Here is a 20,985-nt window from a genome sequence, read left to right as displayed (position 1 = left end):
CTCTTCGCTTCTCTTCCATACGTGGGTAGGGGGGCAGGAGGGGAGTGGATGTTCCGCATGGAGGAGAGTGCTTGGGAAGGGGCCATCGGGGACGGTAGGAAGAGCCCCACTGAGCTCTAGCGCGGGGGCTACCGGGAGGCCCCGCCATTGGCAGCGGAGCAAGCTCCCTCGCGGCCCACGGTGGAGGTGAATGGAGTGTGCTCAAAGCTAGAATGGCGGGGGTTCAGCAGGCCGAATTGAGCAGAGCCGTGGTGGATGAGGACTGGCCGGGGAGAGAAGAAGGTGAGAACGGGATGACATGTGGACCTCACAATAACGGTTGCTAATAGGAAATCAAATTGATATCCATCCTACCAAACACAAGACAACGATAACTCTATCCTTAAAAAACTTGACTTGAGGGTAAGACCACCCCCGAGGCATTGGCGGAAAGGTAGAAGACTTTCTTCCGTGAGGTCGTGAAAAGGCCACGAACCTTTTTTTCTCGATTATGCAAAAGATTTGTGTATTATTGTAATTAAGAAGAAGAATTTAACCATACAAACGACACGCTTCTGATGAGCGTCCTAGGTGGTCTTACAACTGTGACTGGACCATCCTAGTGGACTACTCAGGACGTGCCACTAACGGTGAAGACGTGCCTGCGGTCACGTATCATGTTGCAACCGCTAGTGGACCACGGATTTTACTGAAAATAGCACAAGGAGTGGCAAACGAGAAGGTGGGACCATGACATCCAAAAACTAGGACGGAAACGTTTCAGATTCTCATCAAACCTTGTATGTGAGCCAAACGTAATGTAACGATGATCTTAGGCCCATTTGGATGATGGAAACGTTTCAGATTCTCAGGTAAATCACCAGAATCGCTGCCAAACACCTAAATAGGTGACATAAACATTTCTGATTCTCATTTTTTTACTAGGAATGAGAATCACCCAAATAGGTGTTTCGCAGTGATTCTAGTTCATTTCAACGAGAATCTGGATCAATAGCCAAACGTTTCACATATTCTTACCAAGTAATACGTTTCTTGATTGAATCTGGATCTGAAACGTTTCTGGAAGAATCTGGATTCCTACCAAACGGGCCCTTAGTTTTCGTCTGTTCTCGATTCTCACAGATTTTGAGTCTTCTCAAATATGCAAGAAATAATTCAAGCTGATTGATATAGTGCTCTACTGCCTCAGGATATGTACAACATCAAAAGTTCAAAATCTCTCTTTGATTATGCCTAAAACTGTCTGATGATCGATATCCTACTTCTAGTAGATAAGATTTACAACACCTAATCCCCTAACTATTTGCTTTTTAATTCCAACCATGCATCCTACGCACGGTAGTATAAATTTGTTTAGTGACAAGATAATTTTTAATTTACTGACAGTAAGTTATTTATTTTCAGTTTATTAGTTATGAGAGCTGATGGTGATGACAGAGCTCAGGCGGAGATTAGCTGCTGGTGCTCGGCGCTGGAAGGCGAACAAGGTGGCGGCGTTGTGGCAGCGGTGATCTCGAACGTCGTCGGGAACACGTTGACGAACTTATCGAACGTCTCGTAGTATCCAAAGATCCTGCCGCCGGCGTCGCCTAGATCCTCCGGCGACGTCTCCGACACCGGCGTAGCGCCTTCCAGTATCTGCACCACCTGCCTCATGCTTGGGCGGCAGCGGGGGTCAGGGTGCGAGCACAGCAACCCGAGCTTGAGCACCAGCTCGAGATCGTCCTCGTCGCACTTGCCGATCTGATGGTCCCTGGCGTCTTTGATCCTCCCGCCTTCCAGCGCTCGAGGACGCTGTCGACGAGCCCCATGGGGTCACCATTGTTGCCGAGCGACTCCATTGTTAGAATAAACCACGACAGTGCCATGGTGTGTGCGTTAGTGTGCTGCGCCATGGTGGTGTCATGTTAATTTGGTATGTCCAGGTTCGTGCCATGCAGGCTAGCTGCGGTGCGAGTTAGTGTCCAGGATCAAGTCATAGTTTGTTAGGAGACTAGTTCGTTGCATGATGACATGCAAGAGTGAGTGGTGTGCGTGTGTTGCCGGTTTGCATGAAGAAGCCGTGATGCCTGGATGAGCGAGTGGCTCTCAGACATCGCTGAGCAAGTCATGCGGATCATGGCATGATGGCCGGACGTGGAGGTTAGCTCCTTGCCAGTCCGTGGCCTATTTGTAGCCCCTGTACTCCTCTGTGTTCATTTGCCAAGTCCAATGAATAAGAAAGCCAACATACAGGCCGTCCGTCGGCCGGGGCGTTCGTCGCCGAGCTTCTTGTTCTTTACGTTCATGTGAGTGTTCCTGGGCAGAGCCAACACTTGGTACCAGAGCTGGTGTATGTACTACGGAGGTTCCATCAGTCCACCACGACAACCATCGAAGAAGAAGCGTGTGATCCCACGCAGACAGCCGGTGGCAACGGCGATGGCCGGTGGTGATGAGAAGGGTGAAGCCAGCTCGCCGCGTACGGTCGTGGTGGAGCGCGGTTTTGGTGGCATTGAGATCCCAAAGCTGACGAAGACGAACTACCGCGAGTGGGCACTTGAAGTGCAGTGCAACCTGGAGGGCATGAAGCTCTGGGATGCCGTGGAGGGCGGCAACACCGAGCGCGGCAAGGATCGACGGGCACTGGCTGTCATTCTCCGTGGTGTGCCACCGGAGATGAAGTCTAGGCTCGTCACGAAGAAGACGGTCAAGGAGGCTTGGGAGGCGATCAAGTCGCTGCGCATGGGAGACATGCATGTGCAGGAAGCCAAGGCGCAGCACCTCCTCAAGCAGTTCGAGAACGCGGCGTTCAAGGACGGCAAGGTGATCGACGACTTCGCCGTGAGGATCGGCTCCATTGCCGTGGAGCTGTGCGAGTTGGGCGAGGACATGGAGGACGAGCGCGTCGTCAAGAAGATGTTGCGGGTTGTGCCATCGAGGTTCAACCAAGTTGCATGCTCCATCGAGATGTTCGCCGACTTCAAGAAGATGTCGCTCGAGGAGCTCGCCGGCAGGCTGCGCGTGGCCGAGGAGCGTTGTGGCGGCGGCGAGCTTGGAGGTGAGCGCACCGGGCAGCTGCTGCTCACGGAGGAGCAGTGGGAGGCGCGTCGTCGTCAGTGACACAACAAGGATCGTGCACGTGCGGGAGATGCGCAGAACGGCCGTGGCGGTGGCCGCGACGACGATGACGCTCGCAGCACCACGAGCTCAGGAAGCGGGCGTGGCGGGAGCTGCTTCCATGGGCGATGCTATGAGTGCGGCGAGCGCGGCCACATGGGCAAGGACTGCCGTGGGAAAAAGAAGGAAACAGCTCTCCTCGCTGATGTCGACAACGAGCAGACGCTCATGTAGGCTGGGCGTAGGGGGTGTTGTGGTTTAGGGGGCGATTGTTAGAATAAACCACGACAGTGCCATGGTGTGTGTGTTAGTGTGCTGCGCCATGGTGGTGTCATGTTAATTTGGTATTCCAGGTTCGTGCCATGTAGGCTAGCCGCGGTGCGAGTTAGTCCCCATTTGGCAGGGCTTCACTTCACTAGTGAAGCCATTTTTTTGGCTTCAGCTCCACGAACAGTTTCACTGGTGGAGCTGAAGCGGTTTTGGTAAACCGTTTGGCAAAATGACTTCCCTGTGAGAGCATGTTTTTAGGGGTCTGGAGGAGGAGCCGGGAGAAGCCACTTTTTTTGGCTCCATCCCACCCCAAATCACTATGAGAGCATGTTTTTAGGGGCTTCACAAGTGAAGCTATTTTATTTTATCCTGTTTGGTAGAAAACGGCTCCAAACAGCTTCTGAAGCCGGTGGAGAAGCCCTGCCAAACGGGGCCTTAGTGTCTAGGATCAAGTCATAGTTTGTTAGGAGACTAGTTCGTTGCATGATGACATGCAAGAGTGAGTGGTGTGCGTGTGTTGCCGGTTTGCATGGAGAAGCCGTGATGCCTGGATGAGCGAGTGGCTCTTAGATGTCGCTGAGCAAGTCATGTGGATCATGGCATGATGGCCGGACGTGGAGGTTAGCTCCTTGCCAGTCCGTGGCCTATTTGTAGCCCCTTCACTCCTCTGTGTTCATTTGCCAAGTCCAATGAATAAGAAAGCCAACATACAGGCCGTCCGTCGGCCGGGGCATTCGTCGCCGAGCTTCTTGTTCTTTGCGTTCGTGTGAGTGTTCCTGGGCAGAGCCAACATCCATGGGTCTGTGGCCGCATGCCACCTCGAGCAGGAAGGCACTAAAGGCGAACACGTCGGCGCTGGGCGTGGCCTTCCCCGTCTCGATCATCTCCGGCGTGAGGTACCCCAGCGTCCCGATGACGTGCGTCGTCCGTGAGTCGCTGCCATGGTCGTAGAGCCGCGCGAGGCCGAAGTCGCTGAGCTTGCCATTCATGTTGGCATCCAGGAGCACGTTGGCGGACTTGATGTCACGGTGCACCACCACCTGCTCCCACCCCTCGTGCAGGTACAGCAGCCCGGCGGCGACGTCCCGGACGATCTTGGCGCGCTGCTCCCAGCTCAGAGCTGGCTCATTGCCGCCGGCGCCGAACAGGTGCTTGTCGACGCTGCCGTTGACCATGTAGTCGTAGACGAGCAACAGCTCACCCCACCGCTGGCAGTAGCCGAGGAGGTGGACCAGGTTGCGGTGGCGCAGTCGGCTCATGCTGGCGATCTCCGAGACGAACTTGCGCAGGCCCTGCCATGAGTGGTGGGACACTTTCTTGACGGCGACCTCGACGCTGCCCGGCCGCAGCGGGAGCACGTCGCGGTACACAACGCCGAAGCCGCCGCCGCCGATGACGTCACGGAAACCCCTGGTTGCGGCGTGTAGGTCCTTGTTGTTGATCCGGTGAGGGCCGTACTCGACCTCCTAGTCCTCCTGCTCCTTGACGAACCACCGGCAGTGCCAGACGACGAGTCCCGTGACAGCCGCTGACGCCGCGAGGAGCACCACGACGACGAGGAGGATGAGTGATAGGATTAGCGGCAGCTCCGTCGCTTTCTTGTGCCCAGACGGCGAAGGGACACTACGCCAGATTCTTACAGCAGGAACGGGGACATTTTTACTGTAGGGGCGGCTAGGGTTTGGGGTGTCCCTATAGTGGGCGTCCTCGGGCCTCAGCAGCCCAGCCGCCCCTACAGATGTCACTGTAGGGGCGGCTGGTAACCTGAGCCGCCCCTATAGTTGGGGCTGATCTGTAGGGGCGGCTCAATCACCAGCCGCCCCTACAGCAGATGTCACTATAGGGGCGGCTGGTAACCTGAGCCGCCCCTACAGTTAGGGTTGATCTGTAGGGGCGGCTCAATCACCAGCCGCCCCTGTAGTGCCGACTGTAGGGGCGGCTGAATCACCAGCCGCCCCTACTGATGGCGCACGAATAAATAGCAGCCACCCCCTTCTTTCACCTCGGGACACACTCTTCTACACACAAAAAAAGGTTGGGAGGCCTTGGGCTCCTCCTAAAAATTGCTCTACTAATGGGGGAGGTTTTGATCTCAAATCCTTTGGTGAAGAGGCTCTAAAAGGTAAGGAAATGCTTCTCCAACTCTTTATTTAAGTTTAATTCATTGGTTAGTGAGTAATTTGATTTTAGGTTTTCTCTCTCTTCCATGGAGCTTGAGCTAGTTATGAGTGAAATTAGACCCTAATTTTCACTATACTAGGGTAAATTAGGTAGGAAAGTAAGATTGCACCCTTTATTAGTACATCTTTGTTGATTTTAGTGTAGTATTAGTGAAGTTTGGTGCATGTGTCATGAAACCCTATATCTAGATCTAGGATTTTGTTTTTTTTTTTTCAATTTTTCCTTTATGTGACTAGGGTTTGCATGTAGGTGAATGTGTAAGATTTTAATTGTTGCTAATGTGTAAAATATCCTCTACCATGGCTACTAATTATCATTTAATATTTATTTTGATTCCTTTCTATAATATGTGTTTTTAATTAGTTATGGATAAATAGGCCATTAATTAATTATCCTCTACCATGAAATTGGAATGGAGTTTGCATGAAAGGTAGTGGATGAAATATTAAATGTTGCTAATTGTTTTATTTGAAATTGTTTATTTGAACCAATTAATTTATATTTTAAAATATTTATGCATTAATAGTTAATTAATTAACTATCCTCTACTACCATGGTGCGTATCTCAGGTATATACAATTATTCTCGAGTAATATTCTTTCTTTGGTTATTTTGTTTCTATAAGATGGACTACAGGAACTCTTGGATGTATGGTTCGTTAAGACACGACGCTCTTTCCCGTGATGAGGTGGACAAATTCATCAAAGCCGCAGAGAAGCATGCAGCGATGTTGAAAGAGAATAGCGACACGATTATTTGTCCCTGCAAAGATTGCAAGAACCTTATTGCATTTCGAGATGTGAGTACCATCAAAGAACATCTGATTAGAAGAGGATTTGTTCCGGACTACACAGTGTGGATTCATCATGGTAAAACAGTGGTTGTTGATGACAGCGACGATGATCTAGCTGATGAAGCTAAAACCCAAGCATACTTGTCCCAATTCACAGACGATCTTGAGCAACAAATGGATCATGACTATGGTAATCAACAAGGTGGTGGCTTTGGCAATCAACAAGGTGGTGGCTTTGGCAATGAACAAGGTGGTGATGATGCTGGTGGTGCCAGCAATGATGGCGAAGCATGTGAGGGGGATGCAGATGACGGTGACAACTTGGACGAAATGCTTGGGGCCTTTGGACCAGAAATATTAGAAAAGAGCAAGAGAGGTCTAGAAAATCTTGAGAGGGTGACAAAAGCATCGAAGAAGACTGTGTATGATGCTGAGAAGGGTTGTCCGACATACTTCACACTGCTACGTTTTGTGCTTGAGCTATTCATCCTAAAGGCTAAGTACGGCTGGTCAGACTGTAGTTTCGATGATCTGTTGTGCCTCATGTCACGGTTGCTCCCACGGCCAAACACAGTTCCCGCCAACACATACCAAGCGAAGAAGGTTATAAGTCCACTCACATTGTGGGTTGAAAAAATCCATGCATGCCCCAACCACTATATCCTTTTTCGACGTGGCACATCGTTCAAGACTTTAGATACATGTCCTAGGTGTGGGGCTAGTCGGTACAAGAACAATGATCTTCAAAGTGGGGTGGAAGCCTCCACAGGAAAGAGGAAGAAGGGTGGGAAGAAGGTGGTGCAAGAATCTTAGCCCCCAGAGGAAACTCCATTAGGCAACGATACAAATAAGAGAAGAATTCCTGCCTTGGTTATGTGGTACTTGCCAGTGATCGACCGCTTAAGGCGTATGTTCCTAAACCCTAAGGAAGCCGCACTGATGACATGGTAGGATGATGAGCGCAAGGTGGATGATGATACGATCGCACACCCGGCCGATTGTAGCCAGTGGCAAGCGTTCGATGCCAAGTACAAAGCAGAATTCAGTGATGACCCACGGAATGTACGGTTCGGCTTGAGCACCGATGGAATGAATCCCTTCAATGAGAGGATGACTGACCATAGCACATGGCCAGTCATCTTGACCATGTACAACCTCCCAACGTATTTGTGTCAGAAGAGGAAGTACCTTCTCCTCACCATTCTTATCTCCGGCCCCAAACAACCAGGCATTGATATAGACATGTTCTTGGAGCCTCTGATGCAAGAAATGAAGAGGCTATGGAGGTATGGGGAGCCAATGTACGATGCGTTCTGATGGGAGGACTTCATATGCAAAGCAATAATATTTGTTACTACCAATGATTACCCCACGCTGTTTGCCCTATCTGGACAGTTCAAAGGCAAGACTGGATGCTTAGTCTGTTTGGATGGTACTAAATGGGTGTTTCTAGATGGATCCAGGAAGATAGTTTACATAAGGAACCGGCGCTTCTTAAAGACAGGTCACAAGTATCACGGCAAATTGTACCTAAGATACTATGGCAACATCCCGGAGGATGAACCCCCTCCAGAGAGACATCATAATGGAGAACATGTGTTCAGAATGGTCCAAAATATACACGTCGTCTATGGAAAGAAGAATCCGGATGGAACGATTAGATATAGAAGCACACCTCCCATCGAAGGTGTACCATTCAAGAAGCAATCGATCTTCTTTCAGTACCTACCTTATTGGCCAGACTTGGAGGTCCCCCATGCCATTGATGCGATGCATGTGCAGAAGAATATCTTTGAGAGTCTCATGGCTACCTTGATGGAAACAGGCAAGTCAAAGGATGGTCTCAGATCACAGAAAGACATGGTGCAGCTGAACGTGATGCGGGAGCTTTGGCCGGTACAGCAGGACAATGGCAAGTACAGTCTTCCCGCGGCTAGCTTCAACCTAACCCTAGAAGAGATGAGAGCTATATGCAATTTCCTTAGGGGGGTCAGAGTGCCGACTGGGTTTTCGGCGAACCCGAAGAAGCTAGTGTCGATGAAGGACCTATCATTAACATACTGCAAGGCTCACGATTGTCATGTGATGCTGACAGTGTTCCTACCAATTGTAATCAGGGCTATAAAGCCAGAGTTCCTAAAGATGACCATCACCCGCATGTGCTACTTCTTTTCGAAGATCTCACAGAAGACGATTCGTAGGCAAGAGCTGAGTGACCTACATGAATTCATGGTGGAGACCTAGAACCAGCTAGAGATGTGTTTACCTCCTGCTTTTTTTGATATAATGGTACATCTCATGATTCACCTGGTACATCAGATCGAGGCGCTGGGCCCTAGCTTCTTGCATGAAATGTGGTCCTACGAGCGGTTCATGTCGGTTCTAAGCCGATACGTGCATAACCGAACACACCCAGAGGGCTCCATGATAGAGGGTTACAATTCCAAAGAAGTCATTGAGTGCTGCCAAGAGTGGCTAAAAGTACAGAGAAGGATTGGTAATCCCAATTCTCATCACAAGGGAAGGCTAGCTAGGAAGGGCACAAGTGGTCGGAAAGTGTTCCTTGACAATGATTACAGAGAGGTGAGTCGGGCGCATTATAGTGTCTTGCAGAGTATGGCAGTGATGCAACTGTACATTGATGAACACATGGCTATCATTATGACCGAGAGGAATGGCCGTTCAGATGATTGGGTCATGAAACAGCATAAGCAACGCCTGACATCATGGTTGAAGGACCAGAACATACAGCCTGGAGAAACCATAGATTCTATTACCATCAGTCGGTTGGTGGCCGGGCCATCGAAACATGTGACGTCTTGGAATGCTTATGACATCAATGGGTACACATACTATACCGACATAAAGGACAGGAAATCTGTGAATCAGAACAGCGGCGTCCGAATAGAGGCTCTCGATGGAGTGGGGTGAAAGGTCCTATACTTTGGCATAATTGAAGATATATGGGAACTTGACTATGGAAGGGATATAAAGGTGGCCCTATTTCGATGCTGCTGGATCAAGCAACATCAATTCAATGAGATCGGACAAAGAGTCGTCGACCTCTAGAATGTAGGCTACCAGGATGATCCTTGGGTGCTCGCTGAACATGTCGCGCAAGTCTTCTATATGCACGACCTGCAAAGTAACCTCCCCCGAAGAAGAAGACAAAGCACGTGGTGGCCTCCGGGAAACAACATATCATCGGAGTTGATGGCGTGGACGATGTTGAAGCTTATAATAAGTGCAATGAGATGCCGCTATTCACAGACTTTTGTAAGAAGATCGAGGCTGTGGAAAAGAACCTACCCAAAGATGTATTGCCATGGGAAGGAAAAGGTGTCAAGGGGAAAGTTATCACGGTGGGCTAGCTAGTTTATGTAAGTGTGTCAGTGTTCATAAGGCTACATTCATGTATATGTATGTGAGACTACATTCATGTATGTAAGACTACATTTATGTATGTGTGTTTGAAACTACATTTATGTGTGTGTTTAAGACTACATTCACGTATGTTTGTGTGAACAATGTGTACTAAGAATTTATCAAATTATGAAATTACCAAAATAAAAGTTGTATATCTCCATGAGTTATTCAACTTTGGTATTCATTACTTTTTCAATTGAAATGATTTGGGGGTCTCAAATTTTGGTTCGAACTTGTCATTTTTCAAATTTCAAAATTTGAAAGGTTCGAATTTAGTCAAATGATAAGATAACCAAAATAAAAGTTGTAGATCTTGATGAGTTGAACAACTTTTGTATTCATCACTTTTACATCTGAAATCATTTAGGGTTTGAAAATTTAGTTTGAACTTATCAAATTTCAAATTTCAAATTTTAAAATGTGTAAAACATTGTCACATCCAAGTTTGATCACACTTAAATACTGAAGCATGATTTTAGAAATTTTCAGAAAAAAAACCATCACATTTGGAGTTAGTATGAGAGACAACAACTAGTTACAAAGTTTACCCACAGATTAAAAAGAGAAATCACACTGTTCTAGATGATCCTTACATGATCATAGCGAACAATGTGATTTCTTTTTTTAATCTGTGGGTCAACTTTGTAACTAGTTTTTCTTCCTCATACTAACTCCAAATCTGATGATTTTTTTTCCTAAAATTTTTTAAAATCATGCTCTATCAATTTATTTTGTTGGTTTTGTCAATATATACATATGAAAAGTTTGAGCAATTTAAAATTTGAATTTAAAAAAAATGCAACTTCAGACAAGACTTTGGTACCCTAAATGATTTCAGCTGAAAAAGTGATAAATACCAAAGTTGAATAACTCATCAAGATCTACCACTTTTGTATTTGTCATTTCTTCATATGACAAAGTGGTAATAACATTGTTCACAAATGTGACACATCTCTCGTAAGGTTTTATAAACTATATGAGACATATGTAAAATTAGTGAATAATGTGTGCTAAGAATTTATCAAATGAATAAATGACCAAAATAGAAGTTGTAGATATTTATGAGTTGAACAACTTTGGTATTCATCACTTTTTATGTTGAAATCAATTTGGGTCTCAAATTTTGGTTCGAACTTGTCGTTTTTCACAATTTCAAATTTGAAAGGTCCAAATTTTATCAAATTACAAGATGACTAAAATAAAAGTTGTAGATATTAATGAGTTGAACAACTTTGATATTCATCACTTTTTATGTTGAAATCATTTTGGGTCTCAAATTTTGGTTCGAACTTGTTATTTTTTAAAATTTCAAAATCGAAAGGTTCAAATTTTGTAAAATGACAAGATGACCAAAATAAAAGTTGTAGATCTTCATGACCTCTACAACTTTGACGTTTATCAAATTTTTATTTGAGATCATTTGTTGTCTCAAAATTATTTTAGTAGTTTTGATTTTAATTTTTAAAATTTAAATTTTTTTCACATTTTTAAGGTTCAATTTTGCAATTTTAAACTGTTGTAGTTGTTTTAGTTATTGTATATGTAAATATATCTATAAAAAAATAAATATAAAATTTTGTACTATATTACTTATTATTTACATGTGAATAATTCATTTTGATTTAGAATTTTGAAAAAAAAAATCAACTGTAGGGGCGGCTTATAACCTCAGCCGCCCCTATAGTGGCTAATTCAACTGTAGGGGCGGCTTATAAGCTCAGCCGCCCCTACCGTGGTCTAAGATATATTACCGTCCGCTGGGCACTAGAAGCTAGAAGTTGGGCGAAATCAGTTACAGACACCGTCAGGCTGCCCGATTTCGCCGGCGCTCGCCCGCTCCGCGCCGCCACCCGCTCTCCCCTTCCCCTCCGACCACCACACCACTCTATCCTCCGCGCAGCTACGAGGTTAGGGTTTGGGACCTCGACCTCCTGAGAGCAAGCAACCGCGACGGCGGCTAGGGTTACCAACATTTCTGTACTGACTACGCATCCGTCGCTGCGCATCCGTCGGACCGGAACGGTGAATCGGGTCGCATCAAAACCGCCTAGTCACCCCTCCTCCCCCACCGGAAGTCGCTGTGCATCCGTCGCAGGTCGCTGGGGCCGTGGACGCCGGGCCGCCGTCGCAGGGCAGCAGCCGAAGGGAAGACGCTGTCACCTAGCCGCTGTTGCAGGGAGATACCGTCTCAGGGCCCCTACTGCAGGGGCAACTTGTCGCCCAGCCGCGGGCGCTCAGATTCATCATGGTGCCCATGGAGGTGAGGTCGACCACCTAAATTTGAACGGCCCAGATTTTTTTTAATGAAATCGCATTATCTTTGCCGTGAGTTCGTCAGATAGATACTGTAGTTTTCGTGATGAGTTGAGCAAGAACAGTCTGTACCTACATTCATTGTGAACCATACGATGGTTGTATTTTAGTTTTGCATTTTCTTTTCGATCACTCAGGCTCTATATTGGACTTTTATGATGCCTTTTTACCATAGAAAAACCATGAGTCTGACTATAGTGCGGTCTGTCTTATTGTGAGCGACAGTGCCGGACTAAATTTTGCTAATTTGCCAATATCAGCAACAGCCTGCAGTTCCTGGTGTTTAACTAACACCTATTGCTATGGAAATCAATTTGTGCTTTGAAGTGCAACTAAATTGATTTTATTAGTTCTTGTACAGTCAGTACAGAAATGTATGTGTACAGTCAGTCCTCTAGATCCGCTCCCCCATCTCCTCTTCCTCAGCGTTCATTTCCTTAGCTATCAGAAGATTAGCACCAATCCTTTAATTAGCTTACCAACATGTTGTTTATGCTTCCTTCAGTGATTAAAAGTCTTACAATGTTCAGTCTCTAAACCATGTGGACCATGTGAACTGTAACTTAACATTATCCTGTAGATCTCTTGTACCAAGCAAACAGACCAAAAAATTTGATAAGACAATCTTTAAACCATTTTGTGCTTTACAGGCAGCCTGGCCGTGAAGGTATAATTAGTGTTGTTTGTGGCATGTATAGAAAGGATGGATTATCTGTTGAAGTATCAAGATTTGTAGACGCATTTCCAAACTAGTAAGTGTATATATTCTTTTTGGGCACTTCTTCACAGTAGCTCAGTGTGTTTAATACAAGTAACAGCCTGTGTAGCAGCTCAGGGGCCAAATAGCATAGTACACGTTTCTCCTTCTAACATGACTTTGTAAATTGTATGCCATGATAGGCAGGCCAATCTAGTAGCTTGCTGCCACTGTATTGATCAATTAACTGGTGCACTATCATACCTCAACTTTGATATTATGGTTAGTGACCTATTGTGTGAATTACACCTCAACTTTACGGTTAGTGACTTATTGTGTGAGACTGAATGCTGCTAGCTGTTTAGGATCGCTGAGTGGGATCCTAAACCCTCCATGAGAGTTTTTCCTTGTGATCTCTGAAAATGAATCCCCATCCTCGTTTATATTAGAAACACAATCTCTCATGCGTCATCTCTTCATCTTCAACATTCATGTCTGTCTCGAGTCCACTTTCATCCTCTCTTGTCTTCTTTACTACTGCAGGTTTTTTCTCTTAGCGAGAGCAGCTGGGCTGCGGCCCCATTTGTGTAATCCGGGAGCGAGTATCCAGCAGGTGAGCACCAGATCTATCTATCACAAGAATTTTACTTCTTCATTGTACTATAGTTTGGATTTTAGTACTGTAGGAGTGCACATTTTATTTCATGGACTTGTTGTTTATGAATTATGCTTAGCAGTGCTTTTCATAACATGGGATAGAAATCAGTTTCAGTTGTTTGGATTTTAGTATGGTCATTGTTGTGTTAGTTGTCTTTTTTCTGGTTTGAGATTGTCAGCCAGTGCATATTTTAGTTTAAAGGTTAGGAGATTTATGATGAGAGACTTTATGATACTGTTGTACTGTTGTACTGTTGATCATTACTCGAGGGTTGAGAGACTTTATGATGAAAACCCAGGCATATCAGGCATGGATAAATCTTTAGGCTGAGCAAATAGTATATCGTTAGTGGAAACAAATATCTAAACTCATGCTCTACAAGCAAGTTGCCCTGAGCTTATACCATGAAATTCTTTAGGACAAATAAATGGCACCGTAGATTGCCCGGGACGTGTTGCCACGACACATTGTTTGCATTGCACAATCAAAATTTCCCGATTGAATACACATCGGAATGGCACCACTGTTGGCTTACATAGCTTTAACCATCGGCAAACTTTCATAGCTATGAGAGGCTTAGAGGCTCATGCGTGGAGAGCTTAGTACTCTAAGAAATATTCACATGCAGTTAGCTTGCTACCTAAAAGGTGCATGCCAAGACATTGATTTTGTGATCTGTCTCTATTAACTATCAAGTCTGAAGGGGGCAGTGAATGCATGCCCTTCACATTAGATATTTTCAGTTTCATTTGGTTGCCAATCGTATCAATGGCTAGCTGTTCAAGCTGGACTCACACACTGTTACAGAACTCACTCATACCGAGTGTCTGAATGGATTGTTCAGATGCCATTTCATGTGTTAAATTGACTAACACTTTTACGACACCTGAAAGGCTGAGGCTTGTGATCCTCAAAAAGACTTGGTGGTTGAATCTCTTCCAAAATAGCACTACTCATATATTTGGTTCCATATGTTTATCTAATAGTATAGTGTTTATATATTATCTAGATGGCCTGCATGCACCACCTCAAAACACCTGTTAATTAACACAAATTCACATCATGCTGGTGCCAGGGAGTAATCAGTATCCTGCTTATAGGTATCAATTCTGCTGCAGTGCCACTTGCTTCTACTGATTTTTGGGAGGGTCTCCCATGCTCATTTACATATGACACTTTTACAAAGCATGCATGTATGAGTCTTGGAAAATCAAGAGCAAACAAAACAAATCATTAGGTTCAGGTCAAGTTCACTTTGCCACAGAAAATTATTGAGCATACATTCCTAATATTGGCGGGATGACAGCTTTCCAATATTATATAAGCTAAAGCCTGATCTCTGAACATATGTGCCGTGACCTCAGCTCGCTCTAGAGTAGGTATCATACTGTTGTGCTTATCTTTTCTTCTGTCCATCTTGTTTGAGTCATACAACATATGCAGTGGGCTAGTCCTACTTTCTCTTTGTTTGACTACTACTACTACAAGTACTACTACTACAAGTACTACTACTACTAGTAGTACTACTACAAGTGCTACTAGTACTACTACTTCTACCACTAGTACTACTACTTCTACTACTTGTACTACTAGTACTACTACTTCTACTACTACAAGTACTACTAGTACTACTACTAGTACTAGTACTACTAGTACTACTACTTCTACCACTAGTACTACTACTTCTACTACTTCTACTACTTTTTTCTTGCATCTCATAGAACAAGGCACGAAATGTCGCGAACATCAAAGAGTGCATCCCGATGCCCCGTGAATGATGAGCAGCCATCCCATGGAGAGCAAGAACTATATGACCAGCTTACTCAGGAGCAGTTCGATAACGAGTTAGAAAAGGGTCTAGAAGTGATGCTTACTCAGGAGGACCTTGTCGATGATGAAGATCTAGTGGGGGGAGCCCAGGGAAGAGAAGGCGGAGAGGATGCCCAAGGCGAAGAAGGGGATGATGATGAGGATGACGACACCTCATCAGGGGGATATGTAAGTCCCGAGGATTCTTTCCCACTAGAACCTAGACGAAGGCCAACGGAGGACGAGTTGGACAAGGATTTTGATCCGAACGATGAGGTACGGATAAAGCCTTACAAGCTTGTAAATTTGGCTAATGCTATGGCTATATGTTACCTCTACTAACACTTTTGACCTGCCGTAAACACAAGTCGTCCCTACTCAACCTCTGAAAAGACGACGTCGGCCTCCGGCTCATCTTGCCGGACAATACGTAGCGGGGCAAAGGAGATCAGAGGAAGGAGCCACAGATACTCACAATGAGGCCTCCGCTCCACAACCTCAGGACACAACCACGACTGAGACTGCCCAGCCAAAGAGGAAATGAGGGGGAATTAGAAAGCCAAACCAATATCACAACAAGGCATGCTATGTGATAACGGAGGTCGGGCCAGACGGGCAGATCCTTGAGCCATATACATACAGGGTGAAATTTCGTAATCACATCGGGTTTGTAGTTAGAGATAAGTTGAACCCAGCTATCCGTGGCTGGAATCTTGTACCTATGAGCCAAAAGGTAGACCTATGGGATAAGCTGAAGCAGAACTTTAGGTTTCCGGAGGGAACGCACGAGTTGGTACAAGAAAATGCTTTTAAGATAATGGGGCAGAGCTTCCGACGTTGGCGGTTGGATCTGAACAAGAACTTTATCCAACAGAAGTTAACTCCTTTCCATGAGTATGGCAACATAACTCCTAGTCAATAGGAGGAGCTCGTGGCTGAGAAGACTTCAGAGGCATCATTGGCCCTCAGTGCCCGTAACAGCGAGCAGGTGAAGAAGAACCAACACTACCCTCGTCTAGGCCCCGGTGGCTACGCTGGCAAGCAAGAGGTCTTTAGGAAGATGGACGTAGAGACCGAAGCTGCCAGGAATACAGAAGTGCCGAAGTTGAAGCCACGCCTCAAATAGTGGATATACGCGAGGAGTGTGGATTCATCCGGTAGTAGCCTCCAGTTTGCTAAGCCAGAGACCGGAGAGGTGGTATCAAAGATACTGAAACTTGCTAAAGACAAGGAGAAGGGCGCATTCAACCCTTCCAGAGAGAGGGACGAGCTTACCGTTGCCTTGGGAAACCCCGAGCACACAGGACGCACCAGGGGGCTAGGGAAGAGGATGTCCTAGAAGCACGGATTCGTAGAGGAGAGGCACATGTATAAGAAATATGGCAGAGACCGAGAGTCTAATCTTGGGTGCCAAGTGAAGGCTCTATTTGAAAAGATGTTGGTGGAGAAAGGACTGTCTACGATGGAGCCACATACACTAATGGGGCCACCCAGAGAACTGGTGGTAGTTGGCAGCCCTTTGGATGTTCCCAGTAGTCAAGGTTCCAATGCAACCGGAACCCCTGTCGATCGCATACGGGCACCAACCAGTTGCAAATTGGTGGTTCCGATGGGCAGGCAAAACATGATCATTGAGGTGGCAACGGGCGTGGCACATCCTCCAGGCAGCACGTGGCACAATAGGGACATCCCGCAGGACTACACTCGGGTCGAGGTGCATACCGTGAAGCCCGAGTTCATGACTTAGAAGATAGAACACCCTACTCCCGAGGGGCTCGTGTTACTCAGAGAAGTCATGAACCAGTTCATCCTCTGGCACAGACGGGACATTGTATTGACCGAGTCTTCACCAACTCTGACTGAAGTTCATCCTCTGGAGCAACCCGTCGAGGACAGGGAGGTATACTCACCGGCCCATGACCTTGACCACCACACGCTAGATACTTCTCCACCTCATACCGAGCAAGGGCATGATGACATACCACATCCTTCTCCACCTCGTACCGAGCATGGGCATGATGACATGCCACATCCTTCTCTAGCTCGTACCGAGCAAAGGCATGATGAGATGCAACATCCTTCTCAACAAGCACAGCTGATACATGAGCAACAAGTGTCTCATGAATAGCAATTGCCTCGTGAACAGCCGATACGTGAAGAACAAGTGGCCCCTGGAGCAGGTGATGCACAAGTTGACAAGGACATGCCTGAATGGGAAGCTCGAAACAAAATCCCAATCAAGATAAGGCCATCGTATGTGGGCATTAATGACGTCTCGTCGGTGCACAAGTGGATGGCCCATGACCAGTTCAAGCCTAAGAACCAAGTAAAAGAATTCAGAGCGCCAGCTTCTGAGAAGGGCACCACTAGCAAACTGCACAAAGGGTTTAAAAAGTATCCAGCTGTTGATAACCTCAAATGGTCAAATGAGTGCCTGGATAAATATGAAAAAGGCAAGAACTTCCTACCAAACCGAGTCATATAGTGCTTGCCACGTGGAATGAGAAAGTTCCACGATTGGTACTTACATGCTCAGATAACAGAACTAGAAATCTTACAAGCATGGATCCCTGCCAGCACATTTGGAGCCCCAGGTGGGCAAATTGCCATTGAGTTTAAGGATATCCAGGCATACTTCCACCTCGGACGAATGGAAATGAATCTAATTCGCATGTGGTGCCTGTAAGTCCTTGCCTCTCGATATGATATGAATGTAATCTTTTGATTTTGTTGTAACTAACCCGCGCCGTGATTTATAGAATGCAAGCGGACTTTGTGAGAAAGAGGCCAGCTCTGAAACATGGGTATATAGACCCTTCACCTATAGCATCAATAAATTTTAATTACCCTAAAGAGTGGAAACTAGATTGCAAAGAACTAGGAGGTGGAAAGACACTTAAGGAAAAAGAGGATATCAGGAACAAGAAAATATTGGAAGAGTCCCTCAAGGTTGTGGCATACATTGCCCTATGTTTTAAAAATCTCCAACAACACGATAATATATGGATACCATACCACTTCAAGTAAGTTCGACTGTATACTTAGCTTTGTTCAATATACTTTGTTCGATGCAAAAGAGCTTATGTGTTCCTTCTATGACTAAATTCATGCAGCGATCACTGGATTTGCATAGGCGTCTGACTCTCACATAGCATGGCATGGGTCTTTGATTCAGCGGATTTCCCAGTCGAGACATACAAAGACTTCATAGCGATTGTCAAGACGTATACATATCGACAATCCTCATTTTAGCTACTATATTTGTATACATACTTGTAAGGTTCAATGTGGGATACTAACAAGTTGCATTTGCTAAAACCATTGGAACAGGGCATTCAGGTACTATGTCCAGGAACATAAGGGGAGGCATCATCCAAATAGGAAGGAAAAGTTGTATGTCAAAACTCTATGTGCGGTAAGTGTCATTTACTTTGGTACTCCATATATTGCGTGTCTATCAATAGCATTACTTAACGTCTCCATATGCAAAACACATAGTGCCCCAAGCAGAAGCCTGGGAGTCTACATTGTGGATACTACACATGTATTATGATGAGTACCATCGGTGGCTACAATAGAAATCCCAATCTGGTAAGTTTGAACCTCTTCGCTCGTAGTATGAAAAGTTCGCATATGTTGTGATATAGTAAACCTAAACTTGTTCTCTTGTAGTTGGAGAAAGATAAAGACACGAGAAGAAACCCATACAAGGATGACGAGCTCTTAGAGATGGTCGGCAACCTTTGCAACTTCATAATGGACCAGATTGTGTACCATAAAGGCACTTACCATCATTTTCTTTCTGACTTAGGTAGTAATCCTCTATACCAACACCTTCGTGAGACTGATAGGCTATCCCTAGGCCGTTGATGACAATGTGGACTTGTGGTATGATTTGGATCAGACTTTGGAACGGTTTGGACTTTGTTTTGTATGTGGACTTATGGATTTCTTAATGGACTATGTTATAATGATGGACTTCATAATGGACTATGTTGTAATGATGGACTTTTGTGAATTATGACTTGTGATGATGTTCTAAATAATGGTCTTGTGTTTGTGGATGTATATATGTATATTTGTGGCGATCAGATTCAAATTTGAATTATATATATATGGTCAGATTTGAATTTGAATTATTTTTTTTCTGAAAAATCCACTATAGGGGCGGTTCTTGATTGAACCGCCCTTACAAATACACACAGCAGGGGCGGCTGGTGATACAGCCACCCTTACAGAAGTCTACTATAGTGGCGGCTGATATTACCAGCCGCTCCTACAGAGGTCACTGTAGGGGCGGAGTGCACTGCAGGGGCGGCTGAAAACACCAGCCGCCCCTACAGAGGCACTGCAGGGGTGGCTGAAAACACCAGCCGCCCCTACAGAGGCACTGCAGGGGCAGTCAGGAAACTGCCCCTACAGAGGCTCTGTAGGAACACCCTAGGAAGGGCGGTTGGCGCAGCCGCCCCTACAAAGGCTCTAGAGCCACCCCTACAGTTAAATTCTGTAGTAGTGGGAGCCGCGGCAGCTTGGACAGGTTGAGGTCCGGCGCGTGGCCGCTGCCGAGGTGGAAGCTCCAGCCAAGGACGTAGTGCGAGCTCGAGGCGGCGCCGTTCGCGGCCGAGAACCCGACGTACGTCTGGCCCGCCACCGCCGACGAGAGGTTGACTTCGCAGGACACGAGCGGGACACGCGGCCTGGGCACGCCGACTGCCGCCGCCGACATGGTCACCTCGAGGCACGTGGTCGCGCCGTTGTACTCGATCCACGCCTGCAGGAGCTTCCCGCTGGCCAGGGCAACGTCGACGGACCCGGCGGACTTGGACACGACGGACTTGAGGCCGTGGACGTCGACGCCGACGTGGTTGTCATTGATGTCATCGAACTCCACGTCCAGCGCCGTGTTGAGCTCGACGGCGATGACCTGGCTCGTCGTCTCGTTGCCCACGTTGTCCGACGTGTTGAACAGGCCGAGGTACTTCCCCGCGACGGCCCGCGCCGGGCCAGCCACGGACGGCGCGAGCGCGAAGGCGAGCCCGTGGCCGTGCGCGTCCGGGTACCGCGGCAGGATGGCGGCGACGAAGGTGGTGGAGAAGGAGAGCGGCGCGCCCGTGGTGGCGTCCTTGAAGCGCAGCGGTGCCGGGTAGAAGCCGTGAACAAACACCCAGTTGGTCGCGTTGGTGAGCTGCAGGAGGCCGGCAGAGGTGACGGCCGCGCCGCTGGTCGTCACGTTCTCGTGCGCGAAGCCGATGAACGTGAACTCGACGGGTGCGGCCAGCGCTGACCCGACGCCTCGAGCCAGAGCGAGCAGCAGGACGGGCACCAGCACGCGCACGGCAGTAACAGCCGCCGCCGCCATGGTGGAGCTGGAACAGGATGGTGATCTCATAGGTCAGCGCAGCACAGTAGCCAGCGAACTCATGCTGTGCTCGGCTTATAGTTATGGCTTCCGGGCCGGCTGCAATAAGTCATGGATCGGGGTCTACAGCGGTGAGCTAGCGCCTGGGTTTCTCGTGCGCCCGTGTAGGGAGGGCAGGGGTGGTCCACGCCGCGTGCGGGGGAGAGGGACATGGGAGTGGGAGTGGACGGCGACGGGAACGGCATCGGAGGGGCGTGCTGGCTGGCTGCTCTATCTTGAAAAACCGCAGCGCGACTTAAACGTCTGGAACGCCACTTCGTTGTACGCTCTGTTTACTTGACAATTCTGTTTGATTTTATTTAAGTTGAAATCTAAATGTC

At 47.0% G+C, this 20,985-nt stretch overlaps 2 pseudogenes; one reads left to right on the top strand and one right to left on the bottom strand.

The window, feature by feature from the left end:
• Positions 1 to 1,440: 1,440 nt before the first annotated feature.
• LOC136535986 (L-type lectin-domain containing receptor kinase SIT2-like) lies at positions 1,441 to 20,711 on the bottom strand (annotated as a pseudogene).
• On the top strand, positions 5,444 to 9,412 carry LOC136513128 (uncharacterized; annotated as a pseudogene).
• Positions 20,712 to 20,985: the final 274 nt, after the last annotated feature.

The sequence above is a fragment of the Miscanthus floridulus genome, chromosome 2, assembly GCF_019320115.1.
Source record: "Miscanthus floridulus cultivar M001 chromosome 2, ASM1932011v1, whole genome shotgun sequence".
Taxonomy (NCBI): Eukaryota; Viridiplantae; Streptophyta; class Magnoliopsida; order Poales; family Poaceae; genus Miscanthus; species Miscanthus floridulus.
This window is presented reverse-complemented; position numbering and strand designations above follow the sequence as displayed.